Raw genomic sequence first — 21226 nt, 5'->3', positions numbered from 1 at the left:
ATGTATATGTTATCCTATAAACAAGAAAACATGAGATTAGGCTCTGACTCAAGGTTTCTAGACTTCTATACTGTTTCTCTGTACAGGCACTGTACCTCTTGACATCAGAGGATACACCTATAAGTGCTCCAAGCATCCAATCCCCTTGTTAACCGGCACAAGGTACGATAAAACAAAGTCCCAACAAAACTAGGGACTCGACTTGCAACACAACTCAGAGACAACACTTAGTAATCTGACTACCCTTGAGTCAGAACAATAATAATGCACCCGCTGTTACCACAGCGGAGTGAAATCCTTGAAAGCCAGCCGGCTCTAAACCAAAGGTAATAATAAGCAACAAACAATAAATCAAGGAGAAACGCTATCTCAGGAATCTTCCTGAACTCATGAATACCGCCGTAAACGCCGATGGTGGAGAGACGCCAACCGCTGACTCCTCGGACGGCTTCCCCCCGTGACCCGGAACGAACCAATGACACTAGCTAGACGCGAAGCGCTTCCGGAATGGAAAGGCGGTCCTAAATGCACCAGGAACTACCATGCGCATGCGCAATGCGCACGCAATCTTATGGTGAGCTTTTGCCAACCACTTCTTCTTTGCCAATCACGTCTCCAGTTACGAGCGCTGCGCCCGCTCCCTGCAAGCAGGCATGACAGAATACCCCTCCCACAGCACCTCCCACTGGTTTAGGCTTGTGAGGATAGCGCCTATGGAAGGCCCTGAGTAAACGAGGGGCATGCACCTGGCTAGCTGGTTCCCATGACCTCTCCTCGATTCCATAACCTTTCCAATGTACCAGATATTGGAGACGTCTCCGTACCTTTCTGGAATCGATTATAGCCCCTACCTCATATTCCTCGTTGTCGTCAATCAAAACAGGAACATTCAAAGCTGGAATACGCGTACCAGGCACAACAGGTTTTAAAAGGGACACATGAAAGACAGGATGCACTTTCATAGACAAGGGCAAACTCAGTTTTATGGCAAGAGGGTTTATGACCTTAGAAATCACGAAAGGACCTACATATTTTGGTTTGAATTTACAGGCACCTTTTAGATTCAAATGTCTGGTGGAAAGCCATACTTTTTCACCCGTTTGATACCCCGGTTCCACTTTCCTGCGAGCATCCGCCTTCTTCTTATACTCTGTTTTGGCCCTATCAAGATTATCTTGAATCTTGGAATGTACCGATTGAATATGATGGACCAGATCTGATACAGCAGGAGTAATACAGTGTTTGATGGGAGCAAAGGGCAAAATTCTAGGGTGAAAACCATGGGACCCATAGAAAGGTGTATACAAAGTAGAAAAGTGGTGACTGTTGTTATATGATAGTTCAGCAAGCCAAACTAACTCATCCCATTCTTTCTGATCTTGCAGGGACTGACATCTAATAAATTGCTCTAGACTTTGGTTCACCCCCTCAGTTTGCTCATCTGTCTGGGGGTGGTGACTGGATGAAAGGCGTATTTCTATGTGTAAGGCCTCACACAATGATTTCCAAAACTTCGATACGAATTGAGTCCCACTGTCTGTGATCAAAACTGCTGGTAAGCCATGCAACCGGACTATATTATGCAAAAAGACAGATGCCAGATTTTGTGACGTGGGTAATTTTTTCAGTGGGATGAAGTGAGCAAATTTAGTGAACAAGTCAACCACTACGAGAAGTGTGGTGTGGCCTCTCTTCGTGCATGGTAGTTCAACAATAAAATCCATAGACACGGTGTGCCAGGGTTCTGAAGAAGTAGGGATGGGATGGAGCAATCCTACTGACCCTTCATGAGATGTCTTCCCCTGGGCACACACATGACATGCACGAACATATTTCTGCACCTCCCCTGCCATATTAGGCCACCAACAATATCTCCTCACTAACTCCAGTGTCCTTTTATACCCTGGGTGTCCTGCTATTCCTGATGAATGACACAACTCAAGTATCTGCTGTTGCAAGGGGTATGTAGGTATCACTAGTCCACCCTGTACATAATGCAAACCGTCCTTGATAGTGGCGGTTTGATGAGCCAACAAAGGTAGGAAGGAAGGATCTTGTTGAGCACTACGTACTTGTTCTATCAAACGCTCTTCTGAAGTGAGCCCACCTATGATTTTACAAGGAGCAATGATGTTGGGAGGTTCCTCATCGTTAGGAACAGGAACAAACCCCATGAGTGATAAAGCATCAGCTTTTCCATTCTTTCTCCCTGGCCTGAAATGTATGACGAAGTCATACCCACTAAAGAACTGTGTCCACCTCATTTGCCTCATGGATAATGCTTGTGCTGTTTGTAAATACTGCAAGTTTCTATGGTCAGTTATTATTGTGACTGTGTGATGTGTGCCCAGAAGATATTGACACCACTCTTCTAGCACTTTCTTAATTGCAAGAAGCTCTTTCTCCCCCACGGCATAGTTGGATTCTGCAGGCGTGAGTTTGTGGGAGTAGTAGGCCACTGGATGTATTTCTCCCGTAGTAAGATCAGCTTGTGAAAGGACTCCCCCCACTGCTACCTGGGAGGCATCCACCTCCACAATGAATGGGCTATTGAGATCAGGATGTTTCAAAATGGGGGCCTGAGTAAAAGCAGACTTCAGTACCTGAAAGGCATTATCGGCCTCCTTAGACCACTCAAAAGACACCCCTTTACGCAACAACTTAGTAATAGGGGCCACGACGTCAGAAAAGTGATGGATAAAGCGCCTGTAGAAGTTGGCGAACCCTATGAACTGTTGCACTTCTTTGACAGTTCTAGGGGGAGGCCAATTCATCACAGCAGACACTTTATGCGGGTCCATTTGTAAACCGTGTTCCGAAATCAAAAAACCCAAAAAGGCTACTTGGTGTCTGTGAAAAAAGCATTTGTCTAATTTGCAAAACAACTGATTTGTTTGTAGTTTTTGGAGTTCCTCCTGTACATGTTGAATATGTTCACTGTAAGTCTTGGAATAAATTAGTATATCGTCGATGTAAGCTATTACACTGATATCAAGATGTTCTTTCAGTACTTCATTAATGAAGTACTGAAATGCAGAGGGAGCATTACAAAGCCCAAAGGGCATTACTAAATACTCATACAACCCATATTCAGTACAAAAGGCCGTTTTCCATTCATCTCAGTCCTGGACCCTGACGAGATGATATGCACCACGAAGATCTAATTTGGTAAACCATTTGGCGTCCTTTATTTGGTCCAGAAGAACAGATATGAGGGGAAGGGGATATTTATTCTTGATTGTAATAGAATTGAGAGAGCGATAATCAATGCAACAGCGCAATCCACCTTCCCTTTTAGGAATAAAAAAAGAGCTGAGGAAGCAGGGGACCTAGAGACTCGTATAAATCCCAACTCCAGCATATTATCAAGGTATTCTCTGAGGTATATATTCTCCTTTTCTGTGAGAGAATACACTCTACTTGTAGGTATTTTGGCTCCAGGTTGTAACTCTATTCGTTAATCATATACCCTATGCGGGGGCAGTATGGTGGCCTGTTTCTTATCAAACACTGATTGGTATTCTCCATATTCCGCAGGTAATTCTACATCAGATTGTTCCACCGTAAGGAGTGAGTCTGTGAAAGGTGTTATGGAATTGACTTTCTTTTCTGCTTCCTCTTCTTGTGGACTAGGATCTTCTGACCCTGTCCTATTCTCAAGTGTGATAGGAGCAATCTCAGCTTTTTTATGGGAGGTACATCTTAAACTAAAGGTAAGATCTGAATGTTCCCAATCTATCTGGGGATTATGTAAGCGTAGCCAGGGCAACCCCAATACCACTGGAAACTGGGGGGAATCTATCAAGTCAAAAGCAATTTCTTCCCAATGAGTGGAACTGATCGTGAGTTCAATCATAATGGAAGTATGGGTGATGGGTCCGGATTTCAAAGGACTGCCATCAATAGTATACACTTCTTCAATAAGGGTTTTCCTTATTTCTGGAACAGAATGCTCCATTGCCCATTGTGTATCCATAAAATTCCCTGAGGCTCCCGAATCTACCATAATAGGAACATCTAGTTTGTTTCCAATCCATGTAAGCTGAGCAGGGACATAAAAATGACCCTTGTTAACCATGACAGAGGAGACCATATGTTTCATAGGACCCGAGAGAGTAGTCTCGTTCGGTCTCGGGTCTGCTAGTTTTCCGCTCGGCGTGACTGTTTAGGTTTTACAGGACATTCTCTGAGGAAATGCCCCGCTTTACCACAATAGAGACATAATTTATTGTCTCTTCTCCTTTGTTTCTCGGTTTCTGTCAGGGGACCCTTAATGCTACCTATCTGCATAGGTTCTGGTTCTTCAATTTTGGATTCTATCTCTGGTTTCTTTTCCCTCATACATACTCGAGGATATTCATATCTACCCTTATCCTTTCTTCTTTCATTTAACCGATGATCAAGCTTCACAACCAAATCTATTAATTCAGGGCAAGAATCAGGGGGGTCCACAACATGAGATAGAGCGTCTTTTAACTCCTCCCTTAATCCTTTATAAAAAAGTGCACTGCGCTTTTCTGGGGGCCAATCAGCCTCTACAACCAATCTGTTGAATGTTGAGATATACGTTATAAGATCCTTGTTTCCCTGTTTAAGGTGCAAAAGTTCTGTATCTGCTGCATGAGTGAAGGTATGTTTATCAAACATCTTTCTTAATTCTCGTCTGAACAGATCGTAATCTAAGAGGAGGGGATCATCCTTTTCAATTAAAGGAATCGTCCAATTAGCAGCAGAACCTCCTGGATAAGAAAGGACGAATGCGACTTTAGCCTGGTCATTCGGGAAGCAAGCTGCCTTGCACAAAAAATGGAGTTGGCATTGAGTAAGGAACGCGGCACATTTATTAGGGTCTCCATAAAATCGCTCAGGCGGAGCCAAAGGTATGGTATGAGGAGTAACCACTTGTACTACAGGGGTGGAGGAGCTAGCTCTGGTCCCTCCTTCTCTATCTCGTTGTAAGGCTTCTACCTTACTTAAAAGGGCTTGGGTCTCCAACTGGAGATTGCCTATCATGTTGGCTACATCTGCAAGTGAGAGATCCATGGCACTCGGGAGACAAATAGACTATGGGCTTCGCGTTCTGTCGTGCTCGGTTCCAATTGTCGCAGGAGTGCCACGGAGCTCGATGCTAAGCCCCCAACTTCGCCCCTTATCACCTCCCTGTGCCAGGTATAATCACTAACACATAAGTGGTGACGCGGGGAAAAACGGGGGAACACAACAAGGAAAGGAGGGGAAGACACTGCAACCAGCAATCGTCTAACGGGACAGGTGTAGGCTTCACCAGGTTTGTATCTACAAGACAAAGCAGATGATTAATACAGTTCTGTTCCAGCTTTCCTGAATGTGTGTTCTTATAGCCCAGAATATATATATATATATATATATATATATACCTATGGAATGTTGTGTGCTTAACTTTTTTCCCCCGTATAAAGTCTTGATTCTTATGTATGTATATGTTATCCTATAAACAAGAAAACATGAGATTAGGCTCTGACTCAAGGTTTCTAGACTTCTATACTGTTTCTCTGTACAGGCACTGTACCTCTTGACATCAGAGGATACACCTATAAGTGCTCCAAGCATCCAATCCCCTTGTTAACCAGCACAAGGTACGATAAAACAAAGTCCCAACAAAACTAGGGACTCGACTTGCAACACAACTCAGAGACAACACTTAGTAATCTGGCTACCCTTGAGTCAGAACAATAATAATGCACCCGCTGTTACCACAGCGGAGTGAAATCCTTGAAAGCCAGGCGGCTCTAAACCAAAGGTAATAATAAGCAACAAACAATAAATCAAGGAGAAACGCTATCTCAGGAATCTTCCTGAACTCACGAATACCGCCGTAAACGCCGATGGTGGAGAGACGCCAACCGCTGACTCCTCGGACGGCTTCCCCCCGTGACCCGGAACGAACCAATGACACTAGCTAGACGCGAAGCGCTTCCGGAATGGAAAGGCGGTCCTAAATGCACCAGGAACTACCATGCGCATGCGCAATGCGCACGCAATCTTATGGTGAGCTTTTGCCAACCACTTCTTCTTTGCCAATCACGTCGCCAGTTACAAGCGCTGCGCCCGCTCCCTACAAGCAGGCATGACAATGGAGAGTTAAAATCCTTTGATTTGCTCCGTGAGGAGTTGGTTTCCCACTACACCAGACTTCATGACACTTGCAACTAAAGCACTGCTTGAGGCGCTCCACCCTGGGCATTAGATTCCTCGTCAATATTAGAATATCTCCTTACTTGGGGACGAAATAAAGGAGTGATGTCAGGTCTGTATGGTGTTCTAACTCATCACTTATATTCCCAACCACTTCTTAAAGCTCTTCAGGAGAAATGGCAGGAGCACTTACTCATTACCATTAAAGAAGATGTCTGGTCAGATGTACTGGAAGCTCTTGACAAGGGTACTCGAGAAGCACGTTTGAAATTTAGCCTTTTCAAAGCTTTGCATGATTGGTGTTGGACACCTTTGAAATTGCAAAAAGCAGGATGACTGCCACATTCTAAGTGTTGGAGGTGTTCTGGAGTCAATTGTGATCGTCCCCATACACTCTGCGAATGTCCTTCTATGCAATGTTTTAGGCTTATGTAGGGGACACTTTGAATGAAACAATGTCCCTTTGTCTCCACTCACCCCTTGCATCATCTTACTGCATGATTTTGGGAACTCACCTACCATTACCACTACCATAATGTCGCCTTTTGCATACTGCACTATCCACAACCAAAATGTGTATCTTAAGACATTGGCAATCGCCCAATCCCCCCTCGCAGAAAGAGTGGATGGTAGCAATGATTCAGACGGCATCCCATGAACATATAATATATTGATTACAAGATCAACAGGAAGTTTTCCAACAAGTTTGGGCTCCTTTTCTCTGAGACCCCTGAATGTTCCCTTCATCTTTCCCATACTTCATTCATCTTTTCTTCCTCTCCTCTTCTTCCTCCCCTTCTCCCTTGTCCCCTTCCTCTTTTCTTCCTTTTCTTTTCCCCATGTCATCCTCCATTCTTTCTATTCTTGTGTTGTCAACACATCTTTAACTGTTATACTCCCTTCCTTCTTCCATCTTTCCTCTTCCCCTTTTTCTCTAGCTTTTGCGCTTTTCTTGCCCGGGTAAGGAGTCTGCATTCATTCCTCTTCATACATTTATTCATTTATATATGTATTTATTTATTTATCTATTTATAATGATGATCCCTTAACATGATTTTCCATTATCTTCATGGTTCATCCCATTTTACACATTTAGGGGCCGATTATGATCACGGACGGACTTGAGTCATGGGCTGCGGCGTTCCCTCCTGTGCTATTAGGATGTGACCGCCACCCTGGCGGTCACATCCTCTATTTTTAACATTGCCGCGGGTGCAGCTTCAAGCTGCACCCGCAGCAATGTTAAAAATGCACGCATTGCATTTGTATGTAGAAAGTGGCAGGCACCGCGCGGTGCCTGCCGCTTTCTGCATACAAATACAGGGGGGTACCATAGGTACCCCCCATGTGCACCCCCCAACCCCCTTCACCTAGGGGGCCTGCAACGGGCCCCTGCAGTGAAGATGCTTTTCAACGGCGGTAAACCCGCCGCGGAAAAGCATATCTTGGCAGCAATCCTAATATGGCGGACGGTGTCTGAGAGACACCGCCACCATATTAGAGCTTTTCCGCCGCGGTTGTAAGCCAACCGCGGCGGAAAAGCGGTGGACGGAAACCAGGACCCACCAGCCATCCTAATGTGGCGGTGGGTCTTTGGTGGGTCCGCTGCGGTTTTTCCGCATCCTCCGGGCCGGCGGTGGATTCCGCCGGCCCGGAGGATGCGGGAATTCCGCAATCATAATAGGCCTTAGTGCTCCACAGACTCAATTCTGCTCCCCTATTCCTATTTATATTCATGTTTCATTTTCGCTCAATTTTTCTATGATTATGCTTAGAGTTATTGATTTACAAACATACCATATATTATATTCTTTTCCTCCATTATTCATTTCTTGTTTCTTATTCGATCCCCTTCTCTATTCCTACTTTTGTTTATTTTGTGTAATTTTTCCTCATTGAAATATAGTGATGTCTTTATTGACAATAACCTCTTGTGAGCCCATAAAGTTATGCAGCACTTTTATGTTTTAGGTATTTATATATCTTACATTTTTCAAAAAAGAATTATGAAGCAAAGAAATAGCATCTTAAAATGTAGGGGATACTTTTATTAATATCATAATGTGTACATGTTTGTTAAAGTTTTAGGTATAAATATACCTGTCATTGGCTTTAGAAGTATTTTCAATTTTTTCCTCATAATTTTTTATGGGTTGTGGGTTATTTGTACTGTTTTATGTTTAAATGTTTGTAATTAAATATATGTTTGGTTTATATTTGTAAATGCTTTTGTTCTAGATTGTTGAATAGTTAGTTGTTTTTTGTGCATCATTTTGTAATTGCTTTGTTTGTTTAATTGAGAATTCAATTATATTTGATTAGTTGAATAGTTTTGTTGGGGGGTTGGATGGGTTAGTGTTTTAATTTAAAATTATGTTGATCAATATAAAGTTAATAACTCTAAATGTTACTTAATGCATTTAATTTAAATTGATTAGTTAAATAAGACTAATTTGAAAATGTCACAATCTAATTTCAGGATTAATTATTTTCTTAAATACAATTTTTTAATTAAACAGTTTGTGGGTTGTATTGGGGGATTGAGTTGGTAGTGTTTTATAATTAGAACTATTACTTTAAACACATATCATGGGATTAGAGTTTTTTAAAGTTATTCTGCGATATTACTGTAAAATATATTTAAAATATAAGCTAAATTGAAAATAGGATTTCAGTATCTAACTTAATTTTTTAGATTTATGTTTTTTAAACACTTAATAAAATATACATTTATGTTTTTAACTAATTTGTTTTATATGTGTGTATAGATATATATTTTCATTGCTATATTATTAATTCTAAAATTATATATCAAGCCCACTTTTTCATATACAAAATTAAATACTGTTCTTACTTTAGATCATGTTTTATAACAAAATAAATAAAATATGTATTAAATTCTATTTCAAGAAAATGTCTACTTAGAATAGTTATTGTGGTCCCTCAAATATATCTACTTTTCCCACTGTTAGTTCCATTGCAAGCGTGGGAGCCATGCTTGAGAGGCTGAGGGTCTGTTGCTGAGCCAAAATATGCTTTCAACCATAAGCAACCCATATCAGTCATGCAAAATATGTCATCCAAAGCAATTCATTAACCTTTCCTATGTTTTTTTGCACCAGCTCTTCAAAGATGGCATATCCAATGCTTTAAGAAAGAACTGGCTGAAGAGGATACAGATGATTATCTTGAGCGGATGCCAAGCTCTCGATAAAGGAGTGCTGGGTCTGCTTGCATGACTTGCGGACTTATTAGGTCTATTTCTAAACTTGCTTTAGGAAGGCCATCCCATATAAAAAGAAATCAGGGGCATGTTGAGTAAAGTGTGAAAGATTTTTGCAGATCAACTGTAGAGCTCTGAGGTCCTCATTATGAGCCAGGGTCGGGTTTTCCAAACACCATTTTCCCGGGTGAAAGAGATCAAGACCTGATTTTACTGTGTGGTAATTTAGCATAGTAAAACTGCATAAGGGTTTGGTTACAGTGCAACAAAGCCTCTTCCCTTTTTTTCTGATGAAAGGAGCATACAGTGTTCCTCTCTGCCAAAACACTCCTCCCTCCCACTTATCTCCCTTAATCCACCCACCTCCTCCCTCACTCATCTCTTAAAGCATTCTGTGTGATTTTCTGACCGGAAAAATCAGTCTTACATGGTAATTCCCCATTCCATAAGGTTTAACTAGTAATTGAAGGTTATTGTGATGGATTTACCATATGGTAGCAGCAAAATAGCAAGTGATTTAACAATACTTCCAGTGCTGTAAATCTCGGAATGACAGCCAAAATATATTAGAGGCAATCTTTAATTAGACATAAAAGAAGTACACAATGATAAGATTGCAATTCTGATATTGAGAACTAATTTCTCAGAAATCCAGAATAGTCTGCTATTCTAGTATGGGTGCCTTGGTATTACAGCTGTCAAACTCTTCTGTGCTCACTAACTCTGTCAAGAACACATATATACAGCTGATCTTATTATATGGACTCACACTACTTTGAGGAAAAACAGGAATTGATGTAAGGCACCTATATTATTTTTTGTAGCCGGTGTTCATTCATGAAGACATTTATGAATTGTGTATTAATAAATTAATTATATTCAATACATTTTGGCAAGCATTAATGATTTGAAATCAATAAAATATACAATTTTGTTTTTCAAAAGACCAAAAGGCTTGCTGTAATTGATAAAAACTGCCTTACCCTCACTCCCTCATGCAAGAAACCCAATGGAGTACATCCACAATATGTGGTGTTATTTAACCATGACAGTAAGGTATGAGAGTATTCTTTTTCTCTTAGTTATTACACTAAAAATAACAATCATTATTGTCATTGTTGTCAAGTGAAATTCTCATTCTTAATAAAAATGTAAGCAATACAAATAATAATAATGCATACATCTAATGTTGGAACTATGTAAATATAGTAGAACAACACTAAAGAGGCATTCAGTAAAGTGTAGCTCACCTCAGAGTGATTCACAACTATGAAGGAATAACATAATAAAATAGAGAGAGCGTGTAACGCTTATAGAAAGCTGAGGTAATGGTAAGCTGGTTGCACAGGAGGTCGGATGAGAAGAGTTGGCTAAGGAGACAGCTCACAGATAGTCTGAGGTGCTTCTCTGATGCTTGCCACATCCTCTTACTCTACTGACGTGCTATGTGTGCCATATCTTGGGGTACATGTAAGTTTGAAGCAAAATTCAGAGCTTAAGCCCAGCACACAGTAAAGTGACATGATGTCAGGGGTGCTCCATGCCCGGTTGCGTGTGCGGCAGGGGCAGAGCAGTGCGAAGATAAAGCCAGCTGCCGAGGGCAAAAGAAGGTTGCTTTGCTTTCTAGTTGTCACGTGCATTCTTTCCACCCTCTTCCTCACTGACTGATGTGTCAGTCGTCCTCGTTAGGTGTGCGGTGGCTTAGCTTTTCTCTTCCCCTGCCTCACTCGTTCCGCAGTCGCTTGCAAACCTGAATGCTACAGGGAACTGTCTTGCAGTGTTTCCTCATACCAAGTGGAAATGTGCGGCTGCGCGGTTTATATATCTTTATTGTCTATACTGATTTGAATTATCTCCCCGCATGTTGGAGGGTCCATTTTAGGTCTCGCCTATGCAGATACGCTGCATAGTAAAAAGACCTTTAGCCATCGATTTTGTTTGGCTGCCAAAAACATGCATGCATTGCATTGCCTTCAATGGCAATGTGTGCACGTTTGGCGATTCCCTTGCGGGAGTGAGCTTTGACATGGTTCCTGCTCACTCCCACAAGGGAATCCGGCGCAGGCCACCTCCTCTCTTCCCCTCCGCCTGCTGCCTCCTCCTCTCCTCATCAGCGTGAGGCGCACACCTGTCTTTTTTTGGATCCTGTGCACAGGGAAGCAACTTAATGGAAGAAGGAAAGAGAGGTTGTGAACCGTTTCTTCAAGTCACGGTTTTCAATAAGTGGGGAGCAAGACAGAAAGAGAGGGAAAAATAGGAAGAAAGGGGTGGGTGCAGCTGCCAGCACAGAAAAGAAGAGGACATTGTCCGTGACTTCGCTGGGCAGTAAGGAAGAGACAGCGCCCTTTTCCTTCTCTGCCTGTCCCGAACGTCCACAATTTCAAGCAGAGTACTTTTGCTCTGGAAACTGTAGTCAGCAAACAGACTGCCTCCCTCCGCTGACTAACGATATGAAATACTCCTCTGGGCTGTAACTACTAAATTATCCAGAGAGAGAGAAGGTAAAATGCGCACCAACACCCTCAGAGCATGCCTGGTCAGAAGCCTGGTTTGATGTCTAAGTGCGAATTCATAGCAGCAGCAAAGGCATTTTGCCAGACCTCCAATACAGACACAGGCAAGGAAAACAGTAACAGCTGTGTTGTACCTAGGGTGACCAACCGTCCGTAAATTTCAAGGACGGGTCCGTAATTTGGACCTCTTGTCCGTTGTCCGTGAGGGTTTCTTCCATGGACGCCTTTTGTCCGTAATTTCAGACACTGGTGTGACTTTCCCCCTGCAAGCAGCCTGTAACTCTCACTGCAGGGGCCAGCTCACACTCCTGCTGTGATCTGTGGCCTGCAGCAGCCCCTCCCCGACCTGGCACAGACTGCTATCAAGCCCATTATCATTCTGTATGTTGGCCTAATTATCACATACAGAATGATAATGGGCCTCTCTGCCCAGTGACAGCATTTCGGATCGGTATGTTTTATTTCAGTGGGGGAGAGGGGGCACGTAAGATCTGAGAAGCCTTCAGCTTTGATCCTTTTCTTCACTTTCTTTTTTTGAATATGCAAACGCAAGGTGTGTTTCACTCGCATACACAACAGATGCAGTGGGTGCAAGGTTCTCTAAACCTAAAATAAACTTATTTTGACCTCTGCTTGTGTTGGTTGTCTATTTACTTATGCACTATTGCGCGACTTCCTCTGAAGTGTTTGCAGACGTACCTTTTGTTCCGAATTTTCATCCTGAATTCTGACCTTCTGTCCTGAATTTTTGTCCTGAATTTTGACCCTTTGTCCTGAATTTTTGCACTCCTGAATTTGCACCAATGCCAGTTGGTCACCCTAGTTGTACCACTTGTCAGGTCTCTAGATGTTGTGAGAGTTGTAAACTAGTATCAAACTCAATGGTCCTCATGCTGACCTCAGAAGGACGAAAAGGCTCACAGGGATTAGAACCTGTCACATTCAGGTGACACATAGATCTTTATGATGTCTTCATCAGTACACAAAGCTGTCGTGCCACCTTAAAGTTGAAAGTGTGCACGTTGACTTGTTTACTGTAATAAAACTGGCATGCAGGGCATGGAGGCAGGCTTTTCATCAATGAATGCTTTTTCTCTTTTTATTTTTGCAATGTGGGTGCCTTATGATTGACTTTATTGCCTATGGATGCGCAGGACACCCATGATTTAAAGCACATTGCAATTGATGGTGACATATGGGTGGAAAAGTATATTCTCATCCAATTGTTCCTGTGTTTTTGCAGCCTTATATCTATATTTAGAAACCTAAAATATTATTTCATGTTTAACATTTTATACATTTTATATTTGATCCTAGTCACAATAATTTACTAAGAAAACAAAAAGAACCATTTAGCGTTTTCGTACTACATCTATATGCAAGGAGTAAACTGAAGGCCAGGATCTGGTCACATGGGTGCACAAATACTTAACTGTATTTGATAACTTTTCACCAACTTTTTATTGAAACATTTGTTTTGATCTCTTTCCTAGTATCTTTGGTTCTTTCTGGGAATAGAGGTCACTTTGTTCTTTGCTCTTTACCAGGGGCACAGCTTGGTCAGTAAATGGGGGTGGGGGGCGTGAATTTCAAATTTACCAACAATCAGGCTGACATGTAATATGTAAAAACATGAAACAACGAGCAGGGTGCATGACAGGGATCTAATGGGCAGGGGAACGGGAGAGAAATAAGGATTGGTAGGAGTACTAAGAGAGACAACACAATATTTTGTAAAACAATATTGGTAAGGACTTTCAAAATGAAGAAGAGAGTGTGTGTGCTTTTTTTGTCTGTGTATATGGAAAAATGCCTGGTGAAATCCGACAGACATCTCACCATACCTGACTGAAAGCACCTTGTAGTATGCTGTTTTTATGATGTTCGTTTTAATTTTATGTTATGTCCAGTTTTGGTTCCTTCGCCACTCATCGCTCAGTTTTCGGTGTCCGTCGGTTTGCCCTGGAACATTGTTGCGGGCATGTTCTGAAAGGCAGCAGGTATTCCATGTTGCCAGCACACAGCAGACGTGCTTGTTTGTGGAGTGGGTTTTCTTCACCTAAATCACAGTACTTTACTGATGCTGCTTGGCTGTGGAATAGAGCTCAGCATTAACAATTTGCAGGTCCTGCAATGTCAAACGTCAAGCATCCCACCATTTTGGATTTTAGGAATTATTTTGCCAAAGTGTCAGAGCTGGAGTCTTTGGATCTATCACTTCATTAAGATATCCATTGTGTTCTGGGTCAGTATTTTGAAATTCTTTCATCTGGGGTGAAGGGGAAATTAGGATTCGGGACGTAATTATCAGAAAAATAGTCCTAATTGTTGGGTGAAGAACGAATGTGGTGTTTACAGTTTTTATAATGCTTGTTTTACTTTTATGTTATGTCCAGTTTTGGATCTTTTGACTAAATCATATCATTGGAATTCTGTGATGTGGTCATTCCTTGCCTTTCAGAGTGTTCACCTTCAGTTGCTAGGTGATCCAGCAGAAGCGGTGTACATTTTGTGGGAGCAATCATGAGTTACCCACCACACTGTAATCGCAATCCACAGCTACACAATTCATAACATAACAGAGTTTGGCCCATGGAAACTCTACAAACATTCCCAATCCATAAGGTCCTCTGAAAGATCTTTGTATGAGCTAAAAGGAACTCAGATAATTAGAGACGGAAAGCCACTCCTTCATGGGGATCCATAACAAAGAAGTGCCTGTCTAACAACAATATTAATACAATGTCACTGAAATCATCCATAAGTAAGACCAAACACATGAAATAGTTATACAAAAACTTTTATCTAAACTTCAAGGTGAATGATCAGACCACAAAAATACATTAGAATCATTTAATAACAGTTATTCATCTGTTAATAGGAAAAATCACAAAACATCACAGTTCAGAGCAAATACTTTACAAATTCAATACTGATGATAGGGTGAGAAGGAGAGAGAGAAGAAAATACACATTGTAATTACAGTATGCAATTTAGAATCATAAAACCAAATATTTGGTTGTAGATTTAACAGGACCAGGACACAAGATGGACCCAGTAGAACACCAGAGCACAGCTTGCGAACGTTAAGAGTCATCAACCCTTCAGTCAATAGGTTTTGGTCTGCTTGACTTTACCAGCCGGTAAAATGCAGAGGGAAACAGGAAAGTTCAATTCAGGGAAATCAGAGTACATGTGACAGTATGTCAGGCTCAGATTTTGCAAGGAAATAACTGCACATGTCCTTTTCCCACGGGGCAATTAACCCTATTCTATTTCTGTTATTTCTATTGGCTCGATCGTGGTGTGATCGTTCTCTATCCCAAAATTGTCAGGAACCCATACGTAATATCTTTTTGATCACTGTTCACTGTTTCTAAGAATGTGCAATATCATTCCCCCACTGAAATAGGAAAAATACACTTGTAAGTTATCATTTCCGCTCCACGGAGCTTGCAACAAGGTTATCACAATTTTATATCAACAGAGAGAATGTCCATTAATTAAAAAGTAGGAAAGAAACTCCAACACTAATACTAGTAGCTATAATGCAATCAGGTCAGCATTTTAAGTTTATTAAGAGGGAACGATGAAGGACAAAATACATTTCTGAGGCCTACAATGAAAAGCTAAATCACCATTTTCTTAAGGAAAACACCTATTTCTCAAATATTTAGAGAGAATAGAAATGCATAAGAAATTAATATTAGTACACAACTGCATTATACTTATAAGCATAGTCATTTTACGATTTCAATAATAATCAATTAGTCATTTTCTTTCAGTCTTATGTACTAGAAGAACATAAGGAGGTATAATTTTACTTGAGCATTTTCATAAACATATTTTGCTAAAAAGTATAGACTTCACTATTACATTTCTCAACTATATTATCTGTCTTTGCACATTTGTAGTTTGTCTCTCTCTACCATGAAAAACGTATTCTCAAACCAGTTTGGCGACCCTTCTGCATGCTTTAAGATGCAGTTTTAAACTCTCACGTGTTTCACGAGACTCCAACCGTTCTGTATGCTTTTACGATGCATTTTAAACTTTCACATGTTTCACTAGACACTCTGTTAGTCTTGTTTCTTAAGTATGTATTGGTATCACACCCAATGAGCAGGAATTGATCGAGCAAAAAACTCACTAAAATATTCACGCTCCATCAGGTGAGGGTCAGCTAGTTTCTCATCCAGACAAGCAGAGGTGGCCGTAGTTCTTTGTTGTATTTACTTACTTGAAAATAAACTTCTTGTTTCTTCAATCAAACCACCTGGAGACATCTAATTGTGGTTAACTGTAGTGTATGCCACACACATAATAGAGTTATAATGAAATATGCTTTATTTAAGATGCCAAGTACAAGGATGCATAATCCAGCACCGGCAACGTCCCCCTCGCATCTGTGTCCCAATATTCCATTACCATTATTACATTAACCCCAACACTACACACATGTACTCAACCAGTTATCGGAATATACATGTATTAGGGGAGTGTGACACCCCCCTGATGAAACGCCCCTGCTCTTTACACACTACTGAAGTTGAAATCTGGGTATAGGCGGGACGGACCATTAGAGCAGGCAAAATGTGTGTGCATCAGCATCACAACAAATATTGCCACTTTTATCAAAGGAAAATGCCAGCAATGTGTTTGTCTTTGAAGCACTAGTGACTGGTATCGGGGCACAGTGGTGGGGTGTGGGGAGGGGAGATGGAAAATGACAATACACAAAAAAAGAACTTATTTGCTGCGTGTTGCATCGCCAATCTTCTCACTTCTGCAGCACGGGCTCCCAGTCTCCCATGCGGCCAACGCAGACGCTGCTCTCATGCACAATAGCAGAGTCAGGATTAGCCTGAGCACTCTGGATTTGCACCTCCAGAGAGACTGGGCGCCGGTGCCTGCTGTCTCCAACCCGGGAACGCAGTTTAGGGTGGAAACAGCTCAGTGCGCATGTCGGTTTGGCCGTCCTGAGATGGCCGGCTAAACCGACATGTGCACTGATAGCAGTGCCCACCACTTCCTCTCGTGAATGTCCTCACAATGGCCCAGCACCCAAGACTTGCCCAGGCCCTTAGAACTTGAAAAATAAAACAATAATAAACCTGATGGCGAGGGGGGGCGATGCTCCTTTGCCATAGCGGAGGAGTTGCAGCTGCTTTTAATGTTCTGGGTTAAAATACGCACATGTATGCCAACATGCTTGATTCACTTAAGAGAATCCAGATTTTTAAAGGCAAAAATATCTTATTTTATCGTTCTTTCACCTAAAAGTGTCATCACTTCAAAGTAAGTGAATTGGAAATTTCAAAACCACTATATATTTTTATGAATCTCCTTCCTTCCAGCTACCAAATGTTGACATGTATGAAAACAGTTTCTGTAAAATCTCCTATATATTACAACTGGAAATTCAGCCTTTAAAAATACATTCAGGAATAGTTCAGACAACTCCAGAACACGTTTGTGTTTGTTGCTATTAGTTTATATTTTAAAGCATAAGAAATAGGGCATTGTGATCATTTTCCTGATTGTTTTACATGTGTTGGCATGAAAATACCAGTGAGGATGCAATTTTACCCAGTGAGGAGGGGTGCGTCCTTGATGGGTTTGGTGAGGCAGGGCATTGAGCCCATCACCAATTGGCCAGTCATGGACTGGTGAGCAGGCATTGCCTACAGCCCTGCTCTGTCGCTGTAGACCCCATTCCTCTCCTCACAAAAGCCAAGCGTTTGCAATGCAAGCGGTCTCGCATTTGTGAAAGTTAGACCTATTGACGTTGTAAATAATATTGGTTTTTACCAGAGGAGTTTAGAGGACTGAGAATGAGTTATTACCACTGGAAAGAGAGACACAGGTGCAGCAGCGCCCAGAGGACTTAGGTCCAGATGCATCAAAGGGTTTTGCCCATTCTGTGCCTATCGGAAAATGTGTTCATGCATATGGCCCTTAGAATGAGAAATTATCACTGGCACTAGAGAAGCAGCTATAGGACTGTCTAGCGGTTTTAGTATGAGGAATTACTGACTAGACCAGAGAAGTAGCTAGCAGCGTTGTGTAGAGAACTTAGAATGTTGAATTACTGACAGGACCAAAGAAGCAACTGCAGCACTGCCTAGAGGTCTTAAAATGTGGGCATTACTAATGGGACCAGAGAAGCAACTGCAGCACTGTGTAGAGGATGTTAAACGAGGTATTGCCAATGAGACCAGAGAAGCAGCTAGCAGCACTGAAGGAAGTGACCCGATTAAGGTCAACCGGGTCACTCGCGACCACCTCTCAGCCTTCCATACAGAATGAAGAGTCGTCAGATAGTAGAGAATACAAACCAGAGTTCTTTATTAGTCACACACTCAAGTGGAGTCCAGTCTGACCAGCCTCCTTAGAATGCTGTAGAGGGATTGACCCTCGTCAACATGGTAATACAAGTAATGCATTTCCAACACCTCTAAAGTCCCACCCAGACTGGAATTTTCTAGTCTGGGAGCTGATGAACAAAGGAGCTACAGAAGGACGAGCTACCATCCTGAGACCGGGTACATGCTATCTTAGTTTCAAGTTTACTCTGCCCCTGCCCGTCCCTCTAAGAGTGGGAGCAGGGCTACCTACTGGGAAAGGCATGCAAAGACAGAACGATCTATTCATTAGTGCAGTGAAGCTCAACCCTGAATAATAAAGAGAAACAATTGAGGCAGTGTTTTGTTGAGGCAGACAGTATGGTACAGAAGCTTACTTTCGATCATAGTACAAAATGGTGGCTGAATACAAAATAGTGCCGCAAATGCTAACTTAAATCGCACAATGCTAGAAGGAGTCAGCTAGACGCATTCTCAGTCCAACAGTACTGTTAGAGGACTCAGAATGAGGAATTACCAACAGGAATGCAACCTTAAGACATAAGTTAAACACAAAAGGGTGACAAAACTGATAAAGAATGGAAAGCAAACAAGAACTGGGAAAATAATGTGACCTGTATTTATTTTTGGGGGAAAGTGAACATGTAATCAAGTAAAATGGCCGTCATTCACAATGTGAGAAGTGTACTAGTAATGGGGGGTTGATCGTTTGCCCCGTGCTTCATGTGGTGGTGGGTGAAAGCAAAAAGTGAATGACAGGTATGTTGGCCAAAAGTTGAGAAGGGGTGAGCCAAAGTCTCTCTAAAAACGTTTGCATGCGCCAGCCAAACTTAGAGAGGCAGACGTGCAACTTGTTAACTCTGAAATGGCTTTGTAGAATTTACCAATCATAAATGTTGTTACTGACCTATCACTTATAATTAGCACTCATTTACTGCAAAGAAGGGAAATGTGGCACAGTAAGATGAAGTACATAATTGAGTCAAATTGACAATGCTTGATCTTATGTTGGCTACCAGGAATTGGATCAAAAGTTGGATATGAGCCTATTTACTGTAATATTTTGTAGAATGGAGTGAATGTGTAAAAGTATATTTGCCAAAGCAAGTCAGAAGATATTTCCTCGCAACCTAAAGTAAGAAAGAGGAATGTTACAGTAAGAGCAATGATATAATCTTAACTCTGCTAAAATCAGATTGCCGGCATATTCAGAGCCATTCTGTGATAAGGAAACTAACCTTAAACAGAGTACTTTGATAAACTGAGTCTCGGCACACACACAGAGTCTGGATTTTCTAATATCGAATATAAATATAACCCTGATGCGTCTGGAGTCCGAATGATGACACAATCAGCCTTGATGGAATTCAAACCCATCGCTTAATAGCGTACATCCCAACCCTCCCAATTCAGGCGAGAGTCTACCAATTTCAGGTACAGTTTCCTGCCTCCCGATTCCTGCATTCATAAACCCGATTCCTCGATAGGTGTCTGCCCAGCATTTTTGACATATGCTGTCTGTCTGCCATAGCGCTTTCTCCATGCTAATGACAGGTAGGTAAATATCGTTCACAACAAATTTTTTATAATGAGGACTTTGACCCCGCTTACCATTACTCCGCATAGTGCACCTACCCCGCATACCATTACTCTGCATATTTTTACAACGCTTGTGCATTTACCATGCATGCCTTTACAATGAATTTCATTGTATGTATGGTAAATGCACATGCCTTATAGAAAATAAATTGGCCTATCTATGTCGTTGTGAAGAAACAGAGGCTCTTCTGTTTCATCACAACGACGTGCACCGCCCTTCAGAAACAGACTACGTGAAGCAGGAACCAGGAGAGAGAGGAACCACGAGGGGAGAGAGGTAAGGGGGATTGGGCCTGGGGGTTAATTTTTTAGGGTTTAGGGTAGTCTCGGGGGTTCGTGCGGGGTAGTGTTTCAGTGTAGGGACCGGACTGGGGGTCAGGGGAGTCATGCTGGGGGTAATGTTTTAGGGTAGTGTTTGTGTAGTGCAGGGTAGTGTTTAGGGTAGTGTTTTGGTTTTTGTGTAGTGTAGGGTAGTGTTTTAGGGTTTAGGGTAGTGTCGGGGGTCGTGCAGGGTAGTGTTTGAGCATAGAGACAGGACTTGGGGTCGGGGGAGGGTCGTGCTGGAGGTAGTGTTTTAGGGTTTAGGGTAGGGTTGTGGTGTTTGTGTAGTGTAGGGCAGTGTGTTAGGGTTAATGGTAGTGTCAGGGGGTCGTGCAGGGTAGTATTGGGAGTGTAGGGACCGGAGAGGGGTTAGGGGGGCATGCTGGGGGTTGTGTCTTAGGGTTTATGTTATGTTATGTTATTATGTTATGTTATGTTATTAAATTATTTATTAAGCGCACTAACACGGATTAGTTTCTTGGCGCTAGGTTTGATAGTAACACAACAGAGGTAGGGAAAGTAGGTTTTAAAAAGCTTGTCTGAAAAGCCATGTCTTCAGTGCTTTCCGAAAAGGTAGAAGGTCTTGACAGAGCCGAATTTCCAGTGGCAAGGTATTCCATAAGCTGGGGGCAAGTGTAGCAAACCTACGTCCACCAGAACGTTTGAGCTTGAACGGGGGAATCTGAAGAAGGCCTAAGTGGAGTGAGCGAAGGTTGCGGGGGGGAACATATCTGGTAATTATTTGATTAATAAATTTGGGGCTTTTGCCATGCAGTGATTTAAAAATCATACAACCTGCCTTAAAGGCACAGCGTTGTGTGATCGGAAGCCAGTGCAGTTTAGTAAGAAGGGGGGTCGCTGCTTGCCACCTTGGTTGCTTCAATATCATCCTAGCAGCATAGTTCTGTACCATCTGGAGACGCTTGAGTAAAAAGACTGGGAGACCCAAATAGATGGAGTTCGCGTAATCCAGGTGGGACAGAACAGTGGCGATCACAACCTGGGTAGTGGCCTCTAGCGTTAGTAATCGC

The sequence above is a fragment of the Lissotriton helveticus genome, chromosome 1_1 (genome assembly GCF_964261635.1).
Source record: "Lissotriton helveticus chromosome 1_1, aLisHel1.1, whole genome shotgun sequence".
In the NCBI taxonomy this organism is placed as follows: Eukaryota; Metazoa; Chordata; class Amphibia; order Caudata; family Salamandridae; genus Lissotriton; species Lissotriton helveticus.
The sequence above is the reverse complement of the archived record's forward strand: the minus strand, read 5'-3'. Positions refer to the sequence as shown.